Source organism: Vulpes vulpes, chromosome 3 (assembly GCF_048418805.1).
Source record: "Vulpes vulpes isolate BD-2025 chromosome 3, VulVul3, whole genome shotgun sequence".
Classification (NCBI taxonomy): Eukaryota; Metazoa; Chordata; class Mammalia; order Carnivora; family Canidae; genus Vulpes; species Vulpes vulpes.
Window position 1 is genome coordinate 104,085,155 of NC_132782.1, and position 24,829 is coordinate 104,109,983.

Consider the following 24,829-nt stretch of genomic DNA (forward strand, 5'->3'; position numbering starts at 1 on the left):
CCATCCAGGTCTCTGCCTGTGGTGGCATGACCACCATTCATGACTAAAATCATGAAAACCACATGTGATGGTACTGTTCACTCCTTTCCCCAATGAGGCAGAGAGAGGAGAATGTTCCATAAGCAGAAGATTTCACCTTGTCCACTGCCAACCCATAAATCAATGTCAGAATCTCAGTGTGCGGCTGACTCAGAGGAACCCCCATGCTCTTGGGGGACACAAGCTCTCTTCAAGGCTACCGAGACCTACTAGTCTGTGACAGTCTTTAGGACAATCAGGGGATCATGGAGGGCTCAGCGCAGCTAATAGAAACTCAAAAGCACGCCTACAGACAGACATAAGTTGTCTCCATTCTCAGCACGCCATTGGGGGCAACTCAAATATCCTGTCGTTGTTGATGCTCTGCTCGCCCAACTAAATCCATCTCTGTCTTAGGCTCTCACCTGACACTCTGACCTTTGCTCCACAGGATGCCCCAACATTTGTAATAATATCTATATTTTTTTAAATAATATCTATATTTAGCTGATTACTTGAATAATGCACATCTTTCCACTGGACTCCAAACTTCTTTGGATGGGAGGGATGATCTCATTGGCTCACTACTGTATCCAATGGTGTATGTGACCAAGGCGATGCCTAACTTGTAGAGTGAGCCTTATAAATATTTTTTGAATGGAAGATAGGTAAATGAATGGAGCTCAGGGTCTGCTGGGAAAGCACGTCACAGCCAGCCTGACTCAGCTGGAAGACAGCAAAGAGGCTGGAGTTTTCAAAGTAAATCAGACCTTGTCATTGTGAGACCGCCCTGACCTCTCCATCAAGGCACCTCATGTGCTTAGAATAGTATCTATCACAGAGCAGAGAGTCAGCAGGTGTTGGGGGAATAAAGAGATGAATGGACACTGTTCTTTCCCTCACCAAAGAGGATGGTTACCTTCTTCAGGATAAATTCCTGGAAAGGGAGAATGGGAGAGAGGGGGTGGGCAGGGAGCAACAGTATTCAAATATACTGAACCAAACCCAGTGGTTTGCTTTAGGTCCTTCCCTTCAGACTCGGTGGGTCTGGTTTTAGGAGTCACTACGCCGGCAGGTCAGCATGGGAGAAGCTTGGAACACAAATTAAAGAACTTTGCTAGAGACAGTGCTTCTTTGGACTCATGTGGGGTTGATACTTAGAGTTTAAGTGAGCTATGACTCCTGGTCCTCATCACACATTCCGTAAATAAATAAATAAATAAATAATCACCAGGAATGGTACTGTACCTTGAGAGGCTGGCCCGAGTCTCTGCTACCAGGGTCAGGAGGGTGCTGGAAGGAAAGGGATTTTTCTTCTCCATTGCCACATCCTCCTTTCTGAGGGATAGCTGTGTCCTAATCGGTCGATTTGCATCTGACGTTTAACCACTCAAGGGCTCAAGATATTTGGTCTTTGTCCCTCCTTGGGAGGTAACAGAGAGATCCAAAATCTTGTTCTTCAATCACCAACCCAAAATCAAACACCAAAAAAACTCCCCCCAAACTATCATGAAAAACCTCCACAAAACCAAATCTCCAAACCTGCCTGGGTCTCAAGCCCACCCCAGCCCAGCAGAGAAAAGTGGCTCACCTTTGAACTACAGAATCCCTTCTAGAACCAGAAGGAAAGGAAAAGGGATTTACGGGTCGCCTCAGAGTTGTAGGCTCTGGCTTGGCCCCAGGATGAGTTCATTATTTATTCTTAGAGACCGGACTCAAATTAAACAAACAGCACCTATAAATAGAGCGGGATACACTCAGCTCAGTGTCACTAAAAGGTCCCTTTCACAGGGACAGATGCGCTAAATGGATGTTCTCGGGTTACCCTGCTGGTACGACATGAAGAAGGGTTGTCCTTCTCTTTATAAGTGTGGTTCAGGAAGCGGGGAAGCAGGTGAGCCAGACTTGGGGATCAGGCCTGATTCTGTCTCCTTCATTTCCTCCTTCTAAATTCTCGTTCACGTGATAACTGAGCGAGAGCCGCGGAGGAAGGTTGTGGCTGTATAGATGCGCTGGCTGGCCAGTTTGGCAGGTCCCTCTGGGAATGGGTCCTGGTTAAGGCTGTATTTGACAGTGTTCTGGTCTTTTAGATTAGATTGCAAATTCCCTCAGGGAAGGGACCAAATGGTAGAATTTTCTTCTGGTTTCTTCCATGCAGCCAAGCCTGGATGGCTTGGGTTTCCATGGCAGATCCTGGGCCATGAATTAAAAAAAAGGACTCTTCTCAAGCATGGGGAGCATGGTGGCCTGCGCGCCCAGCCTGCTATGGCTTTGCTCTGACTCCCACGGAGCAGTGTGCTTGAGAGGTGGAGGGATCACATCACCGCCAAAGACCAGTTGGGGTGGAAAGACCTGGAATGAATGGGAACATACATCCAGCATTGGAGCAAACCAAGTCTAGCCACTGGAGTCACAAGAGCTGTCACCAGATCAGCACTTGGCCAGCTCACTCCAGGCAGTGTTCGAAGCGCTTCGTAAAAGCTCACTCAATCTTTCTAAAGATTCGACGAGGTAAGGACCATTACTGTCTCTGTTTTACAGATGAAGAAACTGAGACACCAAGAGAGGATGAGCTTGCTCGGGGTCACAGAGCTGGTGAGTCGGGACTGGGAGGCAGGCAGTTGAACTCCTGGAATAGGTGGAGACCGGATCTGTCCATTTTAGTGTCCGGGGGCCACACAAGCCCAGGGCTTCCCCAAGCTGCATGGGATCCAGGGCAGGCCAGGGGCAGACCATGGATCTCAGGGCTCCCTGTGGGGAGGCTGGAATGAAGACACACTGAATTTCCCTCTGGAGTGGCACTGGAGGCAAGCACCTTGGGAAGTGCCACAGCCACCCGGCCACTCTGAACCCTGAGTCCAGCTGTACCTGAAGCTGCACCTCCTCTTCCTTGAGCTTTGCGCTTTCACGAGCCAGGATTTTCCCTCTGCGGTTTAAGCCAGCCAGGGTTGACTTCTTAGTTTAAGCCAGCCAGGGTTGACTTCTTATCGCGTGCAGCTGACAGATCCCCAACTGAGCCCAGCTGGCCCGAATAAAGCATAATTTGGCCAAGCTAACAGCCCAGCTCCACCCATGAGTGAGAGCTCATCCTGCACTCCCTTTTCTCGCCCTGTTGGAATCTTCCAGAAACACGTACCAGCCTGCTTCCATGCACTTACACAATGGCTCCATTCTCTGTTTACCGAAATCCTAGGCCGTCTGCTCAAGCTTCCTCAGCTGTACCCAGCAGAATTACCTACTGCTTCACTTGGGGGCCACAATATGGAACATACACACACCTCCTTAGCGCTTACCTTATCCTGCCTGGAAATAGCTATTTACAAGTCATTCAACAACACTCACTGGACGCACATGCTCAGCCTGGTGCGGGGTTCAGAGCCAAGGCTATCATATCAGCGTGTCTCTGAGCTCTTTCTAGGTGTCAGGCGCTCTGCTTAATGCCAGCAGTTATGTCATGGCATCTCCTAAAAAAACCCCACAGTGCAAGTACGAATAAGATCCCCACATTACATGTAACAGGATGGGAACTGAGGAGGTTCTGGCAAGACACTGAGATTTGAACAGAAATTGCAAAGCGAGTGACCAGATGAAGATGTAGATTTTCCCAGGAGAGACTTTACACCTCGTTTCAAATTCTAATCCCTCATTCACAAATCCCCAAGCCACCAAGAGGATGTAAAAGACTGAATAGGTATTAAGAGAGGATTTTAGCAAGGTTTTTTTTTTTTTTCCAAATACCATGTTGTCATCTACCACCTAACACACACACACACACACACACACACACACACACACACACACACACGAGGTGGGGGTGTTTAACCCACGCCTGCATCTCAAGTCTGGTGAGAGCAGCTTCTTCAACATACTGCGGAGAGTCTGATGAGCCATCCCTGTAGCTGGAGAGATGGAGACACAGGGAGCTGTGTCTGACTCACTTCAGAGAAGTCCAGAGGGTGGGAGACGTGGCCAGGAAGTTTGCAAATCCAACGCTCATTCTGGCGAAGAGCGTGTGTGTTTCCCAGCGTTCTCACATGAGCAAGCCGGCTGCTGGATTATCTTAGACACTGGCTCACAGGGCGGCCTAGAAGGACCACGAGCCCTCATCAGACGGAGGCTGGAGGCAGATCACCGTACTCCTCAGGGTGAGAGGGGGCTGGAGGTCTGAGGTACATTGTCACAGAGCTGGGATTCTCCGGTACCTGCCCATTACCCAAGGTGGTACTTGAGCATACTGAGAGGGGCAACACCATCTTTTGGTTCTAATAGTCAAGTAGGTACTCCTCCCACCTGCCCACCCACCCTTATTTGCCTTGCATTTTCTCTTTTCCAATCCCTGTGTGGACGTTGGGGGAAGATAGTGTCTATATTTTTCTCTTCCCAAAGGCAAGACAGTGGCCTGCAGATGGAAGAAGAGAGGAAGAGAGGCTTATCGTTAAAGCTTGAAGTATTGCTTAATATATTGGATAGGATATTCTGATTTGGGAAACGAGACTAATCTGTGACTTAGAAATCATATGACTTCTTTTTAAAAATAAGGCATGAAAAGGAAGGTCATGGTACCTGATTTTTCCACCCTAAGCCGGGACAAAGGATGTATTCACTAAAATTTTAAAGAGAGCAGAGGCGACAGTAAAGCTGCCTTGATGCCTTTGCTCCAGGAGTTCTCCTAGACAGAAGGGCAGGCGGGGTAAGTGACCTGCTCCGGGTCGCAGAGCTAGCAGAAAGGCAGAATTGTGTTCTTAACCACAGTGCTATGCTGTTTCTGCAGGAAATTACTGCCTCTCCTGCTCCTAACTGGACTGTTCTTATCTTCTTCTTCTCAAATTCCCTTCCTTTGCCTCAATGTATCATACCTGGCCTTGGGCCAGTGTTGACAGAAGCGGGGCATGATCAGAGGTGGGTCGGGTTCTCCAAGGATGACTTCAGTCAAGAACATGAAGCAAAGGCCAGCAAATCCTGGAGCATCGAATCTGCAGAACTTCCTGTCTCCATCTACCTCAATGCTTTGATGGTGACTGTGACGCTGTTGGTGTTATCAACACGACCACTGAACCTCACAAAGTTCCAGGCACCAGGCTAAGTGCTTTTCACATGTTTTCTGATTAAATCCTAGCAACCCTGTGGAAAGGATCCTCCTGTATATTATTTCTATTTACACAGCACAGGTTTCATGGCCAGCCAACAGAGCCAGGTTTCCAAACCAAGTTTGAGCCAGAAGCCTGCACCCCTAACTATTATAGGGTTCTCAGCACCTGGAACCCCTGAGCCATCCCCCCGTTGGGGCACCAAGCCTTCCAGGAGTTACTGCTGCTCTGCGCAACTCATTGAAATAGACCCTCCGTTAGCATTTTTGGTGGTTTCCAAGAAATCTATTTGATTGTATCCAATCACACAGGGCTCTTGGGCCTTGAGTTTTTTGAGAGTAAAACATGGTTCTTTTTTGGGGGGTGGGGTGGGCAGAGGGATATGATTTTTGGTTATGAAAATAGTGACAGGATATGGGTCTTCTCTACCTTTTGAGATGGGATTACATGGACCCCAGTCTAAAGCAGAAACCTGTAATTGGGAGAAGTTGGTGACCACAACATTGATCTCCTCTAGACCAATATCCTGTCATACTACAACATCAAGCAAAGCCTGTGCCAAAGTTTTTCACCTACTGTCCCAGTGAGGATGTCTCAAAAAAACCTATCCATAATTAACAGTATCTCAATGGAAACTAATCTAGTAGTTGCAAATGCAGGTTTAGGAGATGGATTACCTTGATTCCTTTAATTAGTTACCTATCCTCCACGAAGGCACTTAAGCTCTGAGCTTTGAGTTTGGTAAATGATGACAGTAATTTCTTCCTCTTAGTATTTGTGAAAAGTCATTGGTCTGTTCACAAATCTTTCAGTTCCCCTTCCTCTCTATGTATGTGATAAAAATGACTATGATACTTTTTATCCACTTTGGAGTTAACCACACCCATGTGCCTTGTTGGCCAGCAAAATAGGAGCGAGAGTGATTTCCTGCTACCAGGAGGGAAGCTTGACGAATTGGTGTGCAGTTTGCTTTTTTAACATCAGGAGTTCCTAGTAGCCTGCGTCTCTGAGTGTCTTTAATGAGCACCACCCCTCCTCTCTGGTTCTATTCATCACTGGTCACGTCGCATTAGTGAGAAATAAACCTTTGTTATTTTAAGCCAGTGAGGTGTGGAGGTTGTTTCTTACCACAGCATCACTTAACCCTATCCTGACTAATACAGTGTTGGTGGGAGGGAAGATAAGATATATAAAAAAAAAAAACAAAGCACAACTACTGCTATGTACTCACAAGAATGGCTGTAATCAGGAAGACAATGGCAAGTGTTAGCAAAAATGTGGAGAAACCAGGTCCCTCCTATGTTGCTGGTGAGGATGTAAAATGGTGCAGCCACTTTGGAAAACAGTTTGACAGCTTCTTAAAAAGCTAAACGTAAACTCACTTTACAAAGTATCTGCCCTAAAGAAATGAAAAGATGCATTTACACACAGACTTGTATGTGTGAATGTTCACAACAGTGTTATTCATGGTAGCTACAAAGTTGGAACAATCCAAATGTCCATCGTCCGGCATGGTACGTAGATACACCACGTGTGACCTATCCATACAATGGCATACTAAGGGAACAAAATGCTGATACATGCTACCGTGTAGACAAACCTCAAAAACATACTGAGTGAAAAAAGCCAGATGCAAGATCACAGATTGAATGATTCACTTTTTATGAAATGTGCAGAAAAGACAATTTTCTAGAGACAGAAGGCAGTTCAGTGGTTGCCTGGGGCTGAGAGGGAGAGGGGGGATTGACTGCAGACAGGATTGAGGTAATGTTGGGAAGTGATGGAATATTCCAGAAGCAGATTGTGATGATGACTGCATAGCTCTATACATTTTCTGAAAATCATTGAACTGTATGTACAGTTACAATGGGTCGATATTATGGTATATAAATTCTATCCCAGTACAGCAGTTGAAAAAACCAGACCAAGCACCCTGTCTGGCACATAGGGAAAGCTCAATAGATGTTTGTTATTCATCATTTTAGGAATGAAATTCTAGGATGGAGACTCTACAATGAATGGATGAGGAGTGAAGATCTATGTCCAGTGAAGAAGGGAGGTCTGGTGGTTGGAGTTTGGCAGAGACTGCCATTCTTCCAACTCCAAACTTTGTATTTCCTCTATGCTGACCACCTCCTGCAAAAGCCCAGGGTGGGTATTTTCAGGGGGATATTTAACCCTGATCCCTGGATCAGGGTTAGGTATCCCAGCTCCAGGCCATTGCTAACTTCTGCTGAGGTTCCAGGGTGCCCTGTGACTGAAACATTTCAAATAGGTGTAATTTGATCTGGTTGCAAAATGTGTTTCACTCCTCACTGTATCCCCATCCTCAAACCTATGCTGACAAGGACAATTCATGTTTTCTATCAATCCTCATCTCAGGCTCCCTTTCATCTTGATCTTCCTGCTCCTTCATGAGCCAGGAGAAGTTAGGGTTGAGGTCAGAGATAGGTCTGACTTTAAAAATTTTTTTAAATTAAAAAAAAATTTTTAAATGAGCTCTGACTCATTATACTAAGGTGTAATAAACATGCCCAGTATATGCAGTTGTCTGTCATGGATGACCATAGCATTTTCATGTTGGCTGGTACAAGTCCAAACAATTATCACTAAGGCCCCAGGACTCTCCAGGTATGACAAAACTGATTCTGAGAGGCCTTGAACCCTTTGGGATAAAGTTTGAAGGGTCACCATTACAGTATCAATTGCTGGAAAGATGGAGTCCAGCCCATGACTGGAATCTTAGTCTGTTCAGGCTGCTATAACAGAATATTATAGATCAATGGTTTATAAACAATGGAAATTTATTGCTCATAGTTCTGGAGACTAGAAGCCCAAGGTCAAGGTGCTGGCAGATTTGGTGTCAGATGAGGGCCTACTTCCTGGTTCATATATGGTCATCTTCTTTGGGTCCTCCCAGGGCAGAAGGGGTGAGAGAGCTCTCTGGGGTTCCTTTTCTAAAGGCACTAATCCCATTCATGAGGGCTCTACCCCCACGACCTAAACTCCTCCCAAAGATCCCATTTCCAAATACTATCACCCTGGGGATTAGGTTTCAAACTGTGAGTTTTAAGAGGATCCAAACCACCTTGGCCCTCTAGTTAGCATTCAGCAGGAAGCACCAGCAGACAAGCAATGATGCATATAGTAGCATTATCTGCCCAACTGGCTTTTTGGATGCACGGCCAGGTCTCCAGCAGAGAAATGTGTGTTTGATCTTTTCTATTCCAGGGCTTTCTCCTGACTACAACATTCTCACAGTGCCTCCATCTCTCTGGCTACTCCTTGGAGAAAAGAGAAAGATTGAATGGTTTCGTGATTAAATTAAAAATTTTTTTTGTCTCTGTGGGTTTGCCAGTTTGGGATACGTCATACAAATGGAATCATGCAATGTGAAAAAAAATTTTTTTTAAATGAGCAATTAACTCAATCACTAAGATAAAAACTAAGACACCTATGGATCGTAGAGGGAAAGAATGAAAGATAAAAAAGTAGGTGTAAGCAAATGAGCAAACAGAAAAATGATAAGGTTGGTAAGGTATTTCACTCATATGTGGAATTTAAGAAACAAAACAGATAAATATAGGGGAAGGGAAAAAAAAAGAGAGGGAAGCAAACTATAAGAGACTCTGAACTATAGAGACAAACTGAGGGGTTGATGGAAGGAAGTGGGTGGAGGATGGGCTAGGTGGAGGATGGGCTAGATGAGGGACGGGCATTAAGGAGGGCACTTGTGATGACCACTGTGTGTTCTATGTAAGTGATGAAACACTGAATTCTACTCCTGAAACAAGCAAGCAAGCAAGCAAGCAAGCAAGCAAGGAAACAAACAAATAAAGAAAGAACTAGTTCTTTTAAAAGACCAATAAAAGAGATGAACTTCTGGCAAGGTTGCAGGAGAAGACGAAACAAGACAAAATAAATAGCACTTGAGCATAAAAGGGACTAGAAACAAAGACATGGAAGGAGATTAAAGCTAAGAGCATGCTATGTTTAAATTTATGCTAATAACATCTTAGCCGGAATAAGACAACATAATTCATTCAAGAAACAGGCAGAAAAAATCCAACTAGTCATGGAAAAGACTGATGAAGTCACTGCCACTGTGATTTACCATCTGGGCTCTGATGATCTGGGGAGTAGGGGGCAAATTCTGTCAACCTTTAAGATAAGAGAGAATTTCTACATGATTTAGTTGTTTTCAGGGTCTAAGGACATTTAAAAGTGTCCTAATTAATTCTACAAATCTAACCCAACACTGATAAGCAAATACTGAGAAGAGAGGGTGAGAGGGACAGAGATGCTCAGAGAGAGAATAATACATTTAGGGATAGCACCCTGGGCTGAACGGTGTTCCCCCCCCCCCCCCCATCCATATCCACTTGGAACTTCAGAATGTAACCTTATTGGGAAATAGGGTCTTTGCAGATGTCATTATTTAGATGAGATCATACTGGATTAGGGTGGCCCCAAACCCAGTGACTGGTATTCTTCCAAGAAGAAGAGAGGAAACACGGAGACAGTAGGAAGAGTCCGTATGAACACCAAGGCAGAGATGAGAGTGACGCAGCCATGTGTCAGGAATGCCAAGCATTTCTGGGAGCCACCAGAAGTCTAATGAAGCAAGGAAGATTCTCCTCCTAGAGCTTCTGGAAGGTGCATGGCCCTACTGACAGCTTGATTTTGGACTTCTGGCCTTCAGACTAGGGAGAGCTGTGAAAGTGTAAATTTGCTACTCATTTTGTGGTATTTTTGTCATGGCAGCCTTACAAGACCAATATAGATTGGGATGCAAGTATTTTTCTCTTTCTTTGGTGATTTCAATCTATTTGTAAGGGCAGAGAATATATGGGAACTTGCCATGTGGTAAGCAAATAAATACAAAAATCCCAGCATTGCTTCCGATTGCAGCTCTCCCCCCAACATGGCCTCAAAGGGCAAACTCAGCAATGAGTTTTCCCCAAGCAATTGTGGGGCAGAGAGCAACAGTATAAAAGGATGTCCATATGCCATATGGCTAAAATACTTAAAACAATAAGTCAAGCTGACCAACTGTGTTTAAAAATTGTTATACTTCTCCATAGACAAATATACCTTCCTAACCGCTTGGGAAGCCAAGCTTGGATTTAAAATTCTCCCAGGCTCCTCAGTGGTCTCAGATGCTACTGTCAGGTGTAAAGACAGTTGAGTGCCCTTATGGCTCCCAGGTCCTTCCTACATCTAATGGGTCTTGTGGGAATAGAGTGAACACTCCAGCCCACATGTCCAGGCTTTGTCTATATTCCACATAATCTGTTGTTCTTGGTTACTTGTCAGGCCCAAGAATGCAGGCACCTGTAGAGTGGTTCTCCCTTGGGAGGATGGATCTAGGCAAGAGGCCTGAGTCAGCCCTGGATACAGGCTAGAGTCATTTATATAGAAAAATCTGGGGCCCTGGGTATACAGAACATGGTCTAGGAGGCAGGGGGACCCAGGGCCCAGGTACACAGGTCCCCAACATTCCCACCCCAAACAGGCCTGCACTTACTTACAGGCCTGTCTCATGGGTCCTGTGGTCTCCTCACTTGTTGGGGAGGAAGGGGGGCAAAAGAGGGACCAAGGAGGGCCCTAAAAGCTGCCTTGCCTGGGTCTAAGGGAGGGGCTGGTTAGCAATTAGTCATGCTCAGAGAAAGATCCTGCTCTATAGCACACTGAGGACAAATGGACACTTCATTCAGTTTTGTGGGACATCCAAGAAAAGAAGCACATTACAAACCACAGCAGACACTCTTATGTATCTCTGTGCTGTTATTCAAGATCTTCCCTCCCACTGCCCTCTAAGAGCCTCTAAAAAGCAAGATTTCTTTATTGAGAACAATCTAGCTTTAACCTCGCTTCCCTAGCAAATCAGAATCCAAATTATCATCTACCAACGCACAAGCATATCTGAGTGGATGTGATGAAGTTTAATGACCCTTCAAAGCAATGTATTACACTACTTACCAGGAAAAACAAGTAGGGGGTAGTGCTGGTATGAGACAGAGAGCCAATAGGAGAGTGTTTCTGCTAAAAATACCCAAAAATAGGGGTACCTGGGTGGCTTCATTGATCAAGTGTCTTTCTTTTTTTTTTTTTTAAGATTTTATTTATTTGCTCATGAGACACACACACACACACACACACACACACACACACACAGAGGCAGAGACACAGGCAGAGGGAGAAGCAGGCTCCATGCAGGGAGCTCGACGTGGGATTCAATCCTGGGTCTCCAGGATCACACCCTGGACTGAAGGCAGCACTAAACTGCTGAGCCACCCAGGCTGCCCTGCCTTTCAATTTTGGCTCTGATCATGATCTCAGGGTAGTGAGACTGAGCCCCATGTCAGGCTCTGTGCTCAGTGTGGAGCCTGCTTAAGATTCTCTCTCTCCCTCTGCCCCTCCCCCAATCGCTTGCCTGCTGTCTCTCTAAAAAAACAAAAACAAAAAAAGCAGAAAACCTTAAAACTTATTTCCTCCCTTTTCATAATCATTACATAAAATAGAAAATGGAATACAACCATGTATTTACGAGAATAATATAACATCACAGAGTAGAGTTTAATTCCACCAATTACAAATGCAAGGATGGTTTGATAAGAGAAAATTTATGGATTCATCACATTGGTCACAGAAGAAAACCCTAGCGACTAATAGAATTCAAATTTCTCCCTTCCTGCAATACTCCTGTTAAATTGGAGGGAGGTAGAGGCTTAATATGAAAAATAATAAGTCAAGAGACTACAAAATAGCTAATTGGTCAAATAATTGGAGGCATAAGGCATGAATGCCTAGCCTAACTCAATACATTCTTTTTTTTTTTTTTAAAGGCTTTATTTATTTATTTGAGGGAGAGAGAAAGTGGGGAAGTGGAAGAGGGAAAGGATCTCAAGCAGACTCACCACTGAGCACAGAGCCTGGTGCAGGGCTTGATCTTATGACCCTGAGAATGTGATCTGAGCCAAAACCAAGAGTTCGATGCCTACCCAACTGAGGCACCCAGGCACCCTTCCAATTCCATATATTCTGAAATTCTGGGAGCTCCAGACAAAGTGGGGCTCATTGTGAGCCAGGGTTGAACCTGTCAGCCTATAGTTCACTTGCCTGATGTTTAAAAAATTTGAATTCATTTTCAACTTTTCAGTCTATACTTATTGATTATATAATTATAATATTTAGAATAGATATGGAGAATAGATAATCATAATTATCTACAATTATAGATTAAATGTATTAAATATGTTTTCATAATTTCACACTACAGATTATAAATTTATAATAGATTATAGATTTCATATTAAAAAACAATCTTTAGTATACCTTTTCTTGTTTTTAATCCAACTGTCTGTCAACATGAGGCCTAGTCCCCAAACAGCAGAAACTAGCTGGAGTTAAGTATGGAATTCCCCCTTTGGATATGACCTGTGTTCTCCTGTTTGCCAAAGGCCTCCTCTGTCCCAATTCACTCATTTATGTTCCTGGCCTGGGCCCATGGGCATCTGAATTCTCCAACCCATACTGTAAGATAAGAAATCGAGAAAGATGTATAAATTTTTTTTTTTGAGTGACAGTGAAGCAAAGTTTATTGAGTGATAGTACAAAGCTCCCAAAGAGGGAGGGGACCCGAGAGGGTTGCCATGGGGACTTTTTTTTCCATTTGTTTTTATTTAAGTTCGATTTGCGAACATATAACACCCAGTGCTCATCCCATCAAGTGCCCTCCTCAGTGCCCATCACCCAGTTACCCCAAGATGTATAAATATTGAAAAGGGGACAAGAGTCTCATTACTATTTTCGAATGAGGTGATGGCCTACCTGTACTATCCAAAAGAATCAACTGGAAAACCATGAAAATGAATAAGAGTTCTGCGAGACAGCCAGTTATAAAATCCATAAAAATTAATATAGCAGAATAATGAGGGGCTGGAGGAAGAATAGGAGTATAGTCACAAACCGCAATAGCAACAAATAACTTTGTATTAACTCGGCAAGAATTGTGCCAAGGATTTATATGACTCAAACTATAAAATCCTACCAAAGAATGAGAAAAATGACTTCAACACAAGTACTATAAAACATGCCATTTCCCTAATACTGTAAGGGTGTCCGTTATCACCAAAATAACATAATGTAAATCCAATGAAAATCAAAATATAACGTTTGTTGGAAACTTGACCGGAAGAGTCTTAAATGTTCATCTGGGAGAATAAATGCCTGAGGATAGCCAGTTGGCCAATAAAAATTTCAAAGAGCATAATAATAGGGAGGCATCTGTCCAAAAAAATACCAAAATTTATTGTAAAGTGATAACTAAACTCATATGATATAGGAACAATCCACATAACAGGAATAGAATTGGAAACACAGAAACATATTGAAGTATAAACATAAATGCAGTATAAGACGAAGGTGCTAATTCACATCAGCGAGTAAAGAAAATACTCTTCAACAAAGGGGCTGGGCAACTAGCTAACATTTTTATTTTTATTTTTTTTTAAATTTTGTTCACTTATTCATGAGACACAGAGAGAGGCAGAGACACAGGCAGAGGGAGAAGCAGGCTCCCTGCAGGGAGCTGGACGCGGGACTTGATCCCAGGACCCCAGGATCACGACCTGAGCCGAAGGCAGACGCTCAACCACTGAGCCACCAAGACACTCCCAACTAGCTAACCATTTTGTTTTTTTGTTTTGTTTTTGTTTTTTTTTTTAATTTTTTAAATTTATTTATGATAGTCACACACACAGAGAGAGGCAGAGACACAGGCAGAGGGAGAAGCAGGCTCCATGCACCGGGAGCCCGATGTGGGATTTGATCCCGGGTCTCCAGGATCGCGCCCTGGGCCAAAGGCAGGCGCCAAACAGCTGCGCCACCCAGGGATCCCTAGCTAACCATTTTGAAAAATGTTAGCTCCACCACAAACTGACACACATTTTCAGTGGGACAGAGATTTAAACGTAAAAAAACGAAACAAGAATACCAGAAGAAAATTGAGGGTGGGTTTTATGCATTCTCAAATGAAAAAGGGAATTTTGAAACTATTATAAGCTTTGACAACATATATAATTTTTTAAACCTGAAAGGCAAAAGCACGGACAAAGAGGCATAACACAAATTTAGGAAAATATTTGCAATGTTTATGAAACTTGCTAAAACCCTCCACAGATAATAACTGGCACAGAAAAATAAGAGAAAGAACATTTGGTGGATAAAAAGGGAACTGAATAGGCTATTCACACACACACACACACACACACACACACACACACACACTCTCAGAGTGTGAGGGAGAGAAAGAACACACACTGAAGCACAAATGGCCAGAATACTTATGAAAGAAAAAAAACCCAAAAACTGAACCTCATAGTAATTGAAGAAATACAAACTAGTAAAACCGGCACTTGAACTTAGCGTACTGATGATAAAAGGCAAAACACTCTTCTTCGCCAGGGTGTGGGAGCATAGGCTCTCCTGGAGTCTGCTAATGTGAATATAAATGGATGAAACCTTTTTGCAGAGCAATTCAGCCGCATATATCAAAAAGTTAAAACATGTTCTTACTCTTTGCTTATCGAAATGTATCCTGAGAGTGTGATCACAGATGTGCACAAAAGGCTTTGTGTGAAAGATGCTCATTTCATCAGTGCTTCTAATAGGGAGCAGTTGGAAATGTGAGGTCAGCAGTATGGAAATGGTTTAAGAAAGCCCAGAGCTGGCTGAGTGTGTGAAAGCACTAGCCAGCGTTCATTCGGATTCGTTGGTGGCTGTGAGGCACAGTTGGTGACTATTCTAGATTTTACCCACACAAGGAGATAGTCTGTATCCCAGACTATGGTGCAGAAATTTTTTTTTTTTAACCCTGGAGAAATGGGATATGATGTTAGGCAACCTTCCCCAAAACCAAAAAAAAAAAAAAAAAAAAAAAAAAAATGCTTACAGAATAGTATCTATAAGAGGATTTCATTTTAAATGGAATATAATACATATGTAAGGAAAGATAGAAAAAAGTTTACAATACATGTCAAAATGCTAGAAATTATAACTCTGGCTAGTAAAATTAGACATTGTTTTGCCCACTCTTAATTTCCAATCACTGCACAAGATTCTAAGTATAATTTCTTTCTTTCTTTCTTTCTTTCTTTCTTTCTTTCTTTCTTTCTTTCTTTCTTTCTTTCTTTCTTCTTTTTCTCTCTTCTTTTTCCTTCCTTCCTTCCTTCCTTCCTTCCTTCCTTCCTTCCTTCCTTCCTTCCTTCCTTCCTTTGAGAGAGAGACAGAGAGAGAGAGAGGTGTGGAGGAGAAGAGGAAGAGAGAGAGAATCCCAAGCAGGCTCCATGCTGGTCATGGACTTGGGCTTGATCTCACAGCCCTAAGATCATGACCTGAGCAGAAATCAAGAGTCGCATTCTCAACTGACTGAGATACCCAGGGACCCCTAAGTATAATCTCTTTAACAGAAGTTCATTGTATTTTTTTTGATGTCATGGTCAATACTGGTAGAAGTTACTCCTCGATCAGGGAAGGTAATGTCTAGAAAGTATCTATGGCTAGGGTCAGGATACTGGTGTCAAGATAAAGAGGAGAAGGAGAGGTGTGTGTATTGAGAGACTTACATGTGAAAATGTATGGAAAACCCCCAAGTGATGGCATTATGGTCTTTCCTTTTCTTTTCCATGGTCCAAAGTTGGTGAGATTATATATATGTTTATAGTTGAAGGATAAAATGATACAACTAATAAATATAAGAGCCAATCATGGTTATAAATCCCCCCAAGGCCTGGCCCTATCATCCCAATATCTTGCTCCCCTGCCGTGGGTGGGCTTTATCAAGAGACACCTTAGAGAAAGTGAAAAGAAGTATAAAAGATTGGTACAAGAATATATTAAGTGCTCCTTTAATAAGAGCACAAATGGAGAAAGATGAGCAAAAACCACGGATATTTCTTAGGAGATAAGAGACATATTTGGCCAATCACATACAAAGAGGTACTCGGCATAACAGGTGAAAATGCAAATCACGATCACAGTGAGGTCCCATTTTAAAGACAATCCATCAATGAACATGAGAAAGGTCTGATAATCCCGGGCATCAGGGAGGGTATGGATTGATCCATTCTTATGCTGATGCAAGTGTAGATGGGTTCAACTCCTGCAGGACACAGCTCAGCATTGTGCCCTATCGTTGGACATACACATACTATCTAGCTCAGCCATTTCATCCTAAGCGTGTACCCAAGAGAAATGTGTGCGCATGTGTAAGACCAGGTAGGAAAGAACTGTTTACCATATCAAGAATCTGTGCACAGTCCAAATGACCAGGAATGACAGGATTGGTGGGTAGACTGTGGTATATTCATAGAACGGAATAGTACAGATAAGCCAGAAAAAGTGAATGAGGGCAACATGGGGCAATAGAATGGATCTTACCACTATTGGTTACATATGACATGATATCTTTTTTATAAAGTTAAGAATGACATGTATGTACATACACATACATCCTTTTGAAAATCCACAGAATACATATAAAAAACAATGAGATTAAATAAAGCAAGGGAATACTGAACACATAGGTCAGGATGAAGGTTCATTCTGGGTGGGAGAAGCAGGATAATAGGGTTGGGAGGGTGGGCCTCTAGGCTTAGATGTAGGTTATCATCTTATGATAGCTTTTTTTTTTTTTTTTTTTTTTTTTTGCGGGAGGTGGTAACTTCGTGAGTACTTTCTGCATTATTCAAACCAACAAACTAAATCAAAGCAGGTTGTGCATGGATCACTGGGAAGCATGCTTCACAAGCCAAGATTATGAGTACTCCAATTCCACGTAGTGGCAGCTCAGTTAAGAAAAGAAAAACACAACGGGGGCACCTGGGTGGCTCAGTCAGTTAAGCATCTGCCTTTGGCTCAGGTCATGATCCTGGGGTCCCAGGATGGAGTCCTGTACCAGGCTACTTGCTGAGCAGGGAGTCTGCTTCTCCCTCTCCTTCTGCCCACTGCTCCCCCTTCTTGTGCTCTTCCTCTCTGTCAAATAAATAAATAAAATCCTAAAAAAAAAAAAAAGACAAAAAAACACAACCTTCTGTTAAACCAAAGTTAGAAGGTGGTAAGAGAAACAAGATTATTAATGAGAGGAATCATAGAAAGCTTGACTTTGGGTGAAACGTTGAAGATGTCTTTGGAAGAGACCCAGAGGAAAGGTTTGAAGCACCAACTAAAAGCCACATTACAAAGATATACCTCCTAAGTCGCCCTAAGGAGAACATTAAACAGACCTACCTGGAGAACGTCTTTCCCTTTATAAAAATTCTCTCCCATTTCAAAGGTACCCTCTGGCACCACTCAGGGACACCAGTGACTAGCCCGAAGATTCTGAACAAATAGGACGTGGGATCCGTGGCTTTTCAAGACTACTGAACTCTCTCGTCTGCTCAAAAGACTCAGCTCATGCTATCTCATTCCTACAAGGCATTAAATGTGAAATAAGGCCTCACCTGGCAGCTTGCCACGAAGGCTACTCTTACCACTTCTGTAACCTGTGCTCACAGCACCCAGAACCCCATAATGCATTGCACAGCGCTTTGAAGGTTTGGTCATTTCCAGGCAATGAGTGGGTTTTTCTTTTTTCTTTTTTAATATAAGTAACACTTGACTATAATTCTGTTATTACAGATACAAAGCCTGGTTCTGCTTTTTAGACTCTTTAAGAGTCTGGGAACAAATAGCCTGTCACTCTAGTCTATGGGCTATGTTCTACTTTTCAGGCACACAGTAGGCACCTCATGAATGTCTGCTGAGCAAACTTGGCCTTGTTTTCCAAATAGTAACATGGAAGATGTGCTTACAAAACACTTGCTAAGTGAAATATTCCTCCTACAGATTATATTTCTATAGCAAAGAAAAATGATCTAAAAAGGTCTGAATGTATTTACCGGGGTGGGGGGGTGGATGTCAAAAGGAGAGTTGAAATTCAGTCCTGTCTTCGGAGATTAAGGACACGCCTGTCCATTATATGTGAGATCAGCCGCGGTTGCAAGGACACCGCTTCAAAGTGCACACAGAATCCAGGGAGTCTGAAAATAACACGCGCTCACATACCCACTCAGCACCCACACACCCCCACACCCTCAAATATTCCATCTCCTGGACACTCCTACACAACAAACACACACACTCTCACACAACACACATTTGGTGACAGTGACTTGGCTGGGAGATCAGGGATTTAAGGCAGAGCCCCTCTTATATTAATGACCTTCTTGTGAAAGGTGACAGGTCCCCCCACTTTATTTATTTAAAGATTTTATTTATTTATTCATGAGACACACACACACACACACACACACACACACACACACACACAGAGGGAGGGCGCAGCAGAGACCCAGGCAGAGGGAGAAGTAGGCTCCATGCAGGGAGCCCGATGTGGGACTCAATCCCGGGATCCCAGGGTCACGACCTGGGCTGAAGGCGGCGCTAAACCACTGAGCCACTCAGGCTGCCCAGGTCCCCCCACTTTAATGCGTAACATTGAATTTATTCACCAAGAGACAGCAGGGGGAACAGACACATGGAAACGCGAGAGAAACAGGTAAGCGGTGGGAAGCAGGTGCGCAAGAAGAGTCACTCTTCGGGCGCGCTGAGCGTCTATTCTCTGAAAGGAGAAAAAGTGACATTTTTCTGCTTGCAGAAGCAGTGCAGCAAGTCCACGGACACCGCCCGCTATTTTCCTAACTGAGGTGGTTTGCACCGAAACCTGGGCCACCCCGCCCCTCAGGGCTGCTCCTCGCTTGGTTCCACCTGCCCCAGCTGCTTGGTCCTTTTGCACCATCGAAAGGACGCACATGTTCACCTCTCCCTAAGCTAAGTCGCTCGCTGGTGTGCAAGTGTGAAGTCATTCACGTGTGCAGCACCTGTTGGCACAGCCATCTGTGAGCCGTCCTGCCCTGGGCCTGACCTGACTTGCATTCGCAGAACTAGGAAGGCACCTGGGGCTAAAGAGCCTGTAGCGGCCTGGAGGCTGCTGGGGAGTCGGCGAGGGGCGGGGGAACCTCAGGGGTGCTGCTTTGCCCTTGGCGCCCCAACACCTGCCCCCACTCCACACCTATTGCCAGCCTCTGCTTTACCTGTCCCCGCTGCCTTCCTTCCCGCAGGAGGACTGAATAACCCCCTCGCCTGGCAACGCAGGCTCTGGGAGAGCCAGGCTGGGGAGCAGCCTATCAGTGCCAGGTGACATGACGTCATGCTCCCTTCAGGTGTGTGCACTTGGTCTGCCTTTGCACCCAAATGCCGAGCCACAGGAGGGGAGAGATTGGGAGTGAGGGGGTGGATGGAGGGCTTCGTGATACATCACGATAAAAATGAGTTGGCTAGTTTTGTTTCTTTGTTTTTTTCCTCTCCACTCAATTTAACTGTATTTCTTCCTAAAAAAAAAACTTTGAGTAGTTCACATGCAATAAACTGCACGTCCCTAAAGTGTACCGTTGATGCTTATTGGCACTATGTGTATGTTGTGAAGCCGCAGATTGCAAACCCTTCCATCAACTCTAAATGGGGTTCCACGGGGTCACGGCCAGTTTTAACCTCCAATGTGAACGCCTTTTTGGTCTGGGTGGGTGGGTGGGGGTGGAATTCGACACCCCCCCGCCCCCCGAAGCCCAAGGCCTCACTGTGCGGGGTCACTGATTGAATCCAAGAAATCAATAGCAGTCCCTGCCCGCCACCCTCTCCTTGCACCCCATCCACCTCTTCCGCAGAGAGCACAAAAAAAAAAAAAAAGCCCTTGGACCAACAAAAGCCCGACTTCCAGGCTGACTCACCCACGGTCCTGGGGCACATACTCGGGCTCTGATAAGAGGCAGTCTGTCCTCCGTTTGTTTATCATGAGTCATGCCGGAGACAGGCAGCTACTTTTCTTGCCTCCCAGGTCATGGTTAGGCAAGAATCAGAGGCAGAGACACCCACATTCAAAGCGCAGTCATCCCGAAAGCGTCCGGCGACTCCCGCCGAGCGAGTTTGGGGACCTGTGACTTAACGGAGACACCTGCTGGTGGAGACGAGGAGTGCCTCAGCCCCGGCCTCGAAGGGGGCCCCCTTTCTTCCCCAGGCTCCAGCTCTGAGCGCTGCAGCTTAGCAGCTCCGAGGTTTGCAAGCGGGATGGGAAGAGACAGCTGAGTTTTCTGTGCATCCTGCCCAACAACCCCCCAAATTATTAGTGACAGGGCAGGGGGGGCGGGGGTCACAACTTTCAGCTTATGCCCACCTTGGAGTCATTAAACACGTAATTGCTTCAGTGAGGAACCTTCTCCCAGCTGCAAACCCGCCACCGGTGGTCAGGCTCCAGGCCCCGAGCCCACCAGCCAGCCAGTTGTGAAGGCCCCCAGTGCAAAGGGCCCGGCTTTCGATTTATTTAGTCCGTGCCGTCTTGGCCTTGACTGAAAATTCCTGCACACGAGTCCTGATGGGAGCGTGGGGGAAATGTTTCAACTAGAATTAATGTCACGATCCAGTGGACGTAAAGGAGATCTATCTGCTGTTTCAAGGTATTGCGGCTAAATGCTCTGTTTGGAGAAGAAATCACCATAGCAACTCAGCGGCCCCAGTTACAGTAAGCTCAGGGCGACCAAAATAAAAATCCTTACCAAGTCTTAGCATTGGCTGGGGAGGGCTGCTTGACCATCCCGACCGTGTTTTCAGGCGACATTAGCCTCCTTGACCTTTGGTTTCATAAATTGCTTGCAAGGAGGGATGCTTTAAATAATTATACAACTATACGGTCAGGTTACAAACGGAGGGGTTCTAGCTTAAACACGAGCCGACCTCACTGCCAAACATCAGCGTTGTGTCGTTAAAATAGGTTTCCGCAAAGGGCTCATTGTGACTTCTGGGGGCTGGCCAGTCCTGCTCTAAGTTGGGGAGGGACACGGTACTCTAACTGTAAGATGTGAAGAAGAGGCAAATCCATACAAAAGTGGGTTTTCCGTGTGTGGGAGGAAGAAGAGCAAAATCACTCTTGTCTCCCTCCTCCCCTTGGGACGCCCCGCGGTGGGTTTTGCTTCCATGAATGATCTGCTGTGTCTCTAGCATCTTCCTTCTTTTGCTCTGCTCCTTCCTTCTGATCACCAGCATGCAAAATCACCTTCGGAGTGAGCTTGCCTCTCCTCTTTTTATCCAGCTGCACTGGGACCTGGCCTCCTCCCACCCTCGTCTGTTGTGGGCCCTCCAGTTACCTGGAACTGTCGCCCAGGACCCCCCAGGGCTTTCTAAGGTGTTGTCCCTGTCGTAGTCTGAGGCCACCAGTGCACCCACGCTCAGCTCCCAACCCTTGTGGGTCACTCCCATGAAATTCCTGGCTGTGTTTGATTCTGGTGCCCACGAGAGATTCAGGATCTCTGAAGAGTCGTCCTCCCCTATGTTCTCACCTCCTAGATTTGGGTATGTTCTGATGTTCTGGTTTGCATGTTAACCATTTAAATGGCGTCCTTGGTTCTTATTTTTTAAAATTTATTCATTTATTTTAGAGAGAGAGAAAGCATGAGTGGAGGGAGGGAATGGGTAGAGAAAGAGAGAATTTCAAGCAGACTCCCCGCCAAGTGCAGATCCCAATGCGGGGCTGGATCTCATGACCTGAGCTGAAATCATGAGTTGGACGCATTACCAACTGAGCCACCCGGGTGCTCTGTCGGTTCTCACTTCTGCACAGATGTCATCAGCTACACTTTGAATTGAGATTGTCTGCCCGACTATTGGTTATTTCAAAATCAACCTTGTTCAAAACTGAACTTCACCTTCTTTCCGAAATGATCACGGCCTTCCCCAGACTCCTTCTCTTCACAGCACCATCATTTTCTGAGCCTTGGCTTAAAGCCTAAATAATAATATATACTCCTCCTTGGCATCAATGTTTTTTGCCACATTCCTCTTCAATACTTGGCCTTCTTTCCATTTCCAAAGCTCTAATCTTAGTTCTGGTTGTCACTCTCTGTCACTTGGGTTGTTGCCACAGCTTCCAGAATGGTCTTTCTACCTCCAATTCTTCCTTTTAGGTGGCAAGGTGCTGCAGAAAGAAAGTAGGCTTTGGAGTTTGAGTCCCATCTCTGCTATTTGCTTCTGTTGTGACTTTGATTCTTAATCTCTCAATCTTAGCTGCCTCATCAGCAAAGCAGGGCTACTACTTCAGGCTGTGAGGCCGTAGTGGAGTAACATACATAAAACATACATAAACATACATAAAACATCGAGCATGTTTTAAGTGCTCAATTAATATTTCCATTTTGAACTCACTACTGCCAGACTGCAGTTGTAAAGCAGATTTCTTGATCATGCCCTTCCCTTACTCATTTATTTCCTGCTAAAATGAGAACAAACCCCTGAAGCCTAGCACATGAGACCCCTATGATATGGCCCAGTGAACTACCCCAAATCTGTTCTCAATTCTGTTTAAACACCACCGTTTTTCTTTTTTAAAAAATATTTTATTTATTTATTCATGAGAGACACAGAGAGAGGCAGAGACACAGGCAGAGGGAGAAGCAGGCTCCTCACAGGGACTCATACCTAAACTGGGATCACATCCTGAGCCAAAGGCAGATGCTCAACTGTTGAACCACCCAGGTGTCCCCACCATCATTTTTTTTCCTGTTTCTTTGCTAACGCTCTGGACGTGGACTTGTATGCACTACCTGCGTCTGTCTGATGAAATTGTAGCTGTGCTGCAAGACTCATCTGGAGCCCTACCTTCTCTCTGAGGCCATTCTGGATTCCTATACCTGGATATGACGTCTTCCACTGACCTCCAGAACACTTCTACCTTGCTTGTGGTATTTTACTTGTTCATGCTTTTTGACTTCTCTTCACCATAGGCTGAATGTCCCCTTAATGCCATGGGCTTTTGCAGCATCAAGCCCAGAGACAGCCCTTTGTCTTCTGCAGTAAATGCCTCACGCCGAAAACAAACCTGCCCAGTCATGCTTCCCTTAGTCTACTAAACTATCTGCTTCCTTAAGCTTCTGCTGGGCGTCACCCTTCCCAAAAACAAAGTTGCACAGAAAAGCAAAGCTCTCAGTGAAAGGCATGCTCACACTGACACAAAATTCTGTTAGAAAAGGGTCCCCGCATATCACCATCTTCATTAGACCTGGTCTATTTGCTATTTTCATGAATCCCAGAAAACTCTCTTAGTTGAAATCACAAAATCACAAGTTGATTTTGCTTACCTGACTCCCAGGCCCTCGGGGAGCAGTCATTGCTCTTCTGGTATAGAAATACCTTCCACAGGCAAGTGAATCATTGGGAATATCTAAAATTCCTCTTATTTCTCATTCAGGGGTTAGTTTCCTGCCTCAGTCAGGGGCTAGACAGAAACAGAACTGAGATTGAAAATTCAGGTGAGCTTTTGTAAACAGAGAAACAGAGGTCCACTGAGCATCTTAAAATGAGTCTACAGTTCTTACATATTTGATTAGTTTATAGTTTGTAATATTACCATCTTAGTATCAAAGTACAGTTCTTAAATATATATGAGTATATATCTATGCCTATGTATAGTATCCATCTTCTAGTTTATGAGGTTTAATTTTAGGTTGAATGAGGCTGGAAATACAGTTTTAGCATCATATGGGAGCTCACATTGGCAACACCACTTGCAAAGCATAATTTTTCCAGAAAGTTAGAAACATGACTCTCATACAAATAGAAAAAAAACCCCAAAACAACAGAAGTCAATGACTTTATTAGATTCAATTAATGAGGAAACCAATAAGATGTTAGGACTGATTTAAAAGAAAATTAAAGGCTCAGAGATTTGTAGCTGGTCCAATGAATGCAGAAATAAATTTGCTAATAAATGTAGAACCGGTTCAGGTCCTGCTAGGCAATACTATTGCAATGCTACCTAGGCAACACCCTTGCAATGCTACAGAACAAGAATCACTTGTATCCCTGTCGGGGGTTTCTACAAGTTAACCTCTATTCTCATACAGTTGCAAAATAGTAAGAGGTACCCAGCCCTGGAAATCAGATGACCCCCAGGTAGTATAGCTACTAGATGACATCCAGCTCTTTTTTAAATTTCATTTTATAAGTAATCTCTGCACCCAGTGTGGGGCTTGAACTCATGACTCTGAGATCAAGAGTCACACGCTCCACTGCTTGAGCCAGCCAGGCACCCCAACAACATCCAGCTGTAAACAGAAAAGGTACTCCGTATGCTCTTTGACCGATTTCCAAATTCTACATATTTGCTTTTGACATTATTAACCCAGAGAGGCACGGAAACAAACCAATTTGCTTTTTTTGTGACACATCTGTAATTAGGTATGTGGAAGTGGACCACTCATCAGCAGTGTTTCATCATGGGCTCTGGGGTCAGACTGTTTGGGTTCAAATAATGATTCCATCATCTACCAGGCAAATGACTTAACCTGTCACTTGGATTCACTGCAGCAAAAGAGGCTTTTAAGTAATAGTACTTCTAGGTCTTTGTCATGACGATTATATCACTACTCCTAAGAAAGGGTTAATTATTCTACCAAAGCCTTAATTCTGACATTAAAACATTTTGAGAAATAACCTGTCTTATGCCTTGTTAAGAAGGGATTGGTCTTACATTTTAAAGCAGAAACCAAAATAACTACATCATCAAAATGAGCCAATTAGTCAACTAATTTAATAATAATTAAACTTAAGAGATTACAGTAAATTCTAGATGTGTC

General features: G+C 44.3%; 1 protein-coding gene and 1 long non-coding RNA gene across 6 annotated transcripts in view; one reads left to right on the top strand and one right to left on the bottom strand.

Annotated features, from left to right (window-relative positions):
• MRTFB (myocardin related transcription factor B) overlaps positions 1–20,107 on the bottom strand; it is a 271,363-nt gene extending 251,256 nt beyond the window's left edge. For 2 of the 5 annotated variants that reach the window (XM_072753817.1, XM_072753808.1), the window contains exon 1: positions 19,937–20,107. The gene's annotated coding sequence lies outside the window, so the exon portion shown is untranslated. Of the gene's footprint in view, positions 1–1,609; positions 2,954–19,936 lie in introns of those variants that run through there. The other 3 variants (XM_072753815.1, XM_072753824.1, XM_072753825.1) reach the window with 3 other exon arrangements.
• On the top strand, positions 1,786–6,208 carry LOC140598316 (uncharacterized). The gene is made up of 3 exons (XR_012000637.1): positions 1,786–1,912; positions 2,560–2,613; positions 4,790–6,208. It is a non-coding gene; the product is annotated as an uncharacterized lncRNA (long non-coding RNA).
• Positions 20,108–24,829: the final 4,722 nt, after the last annotated feature.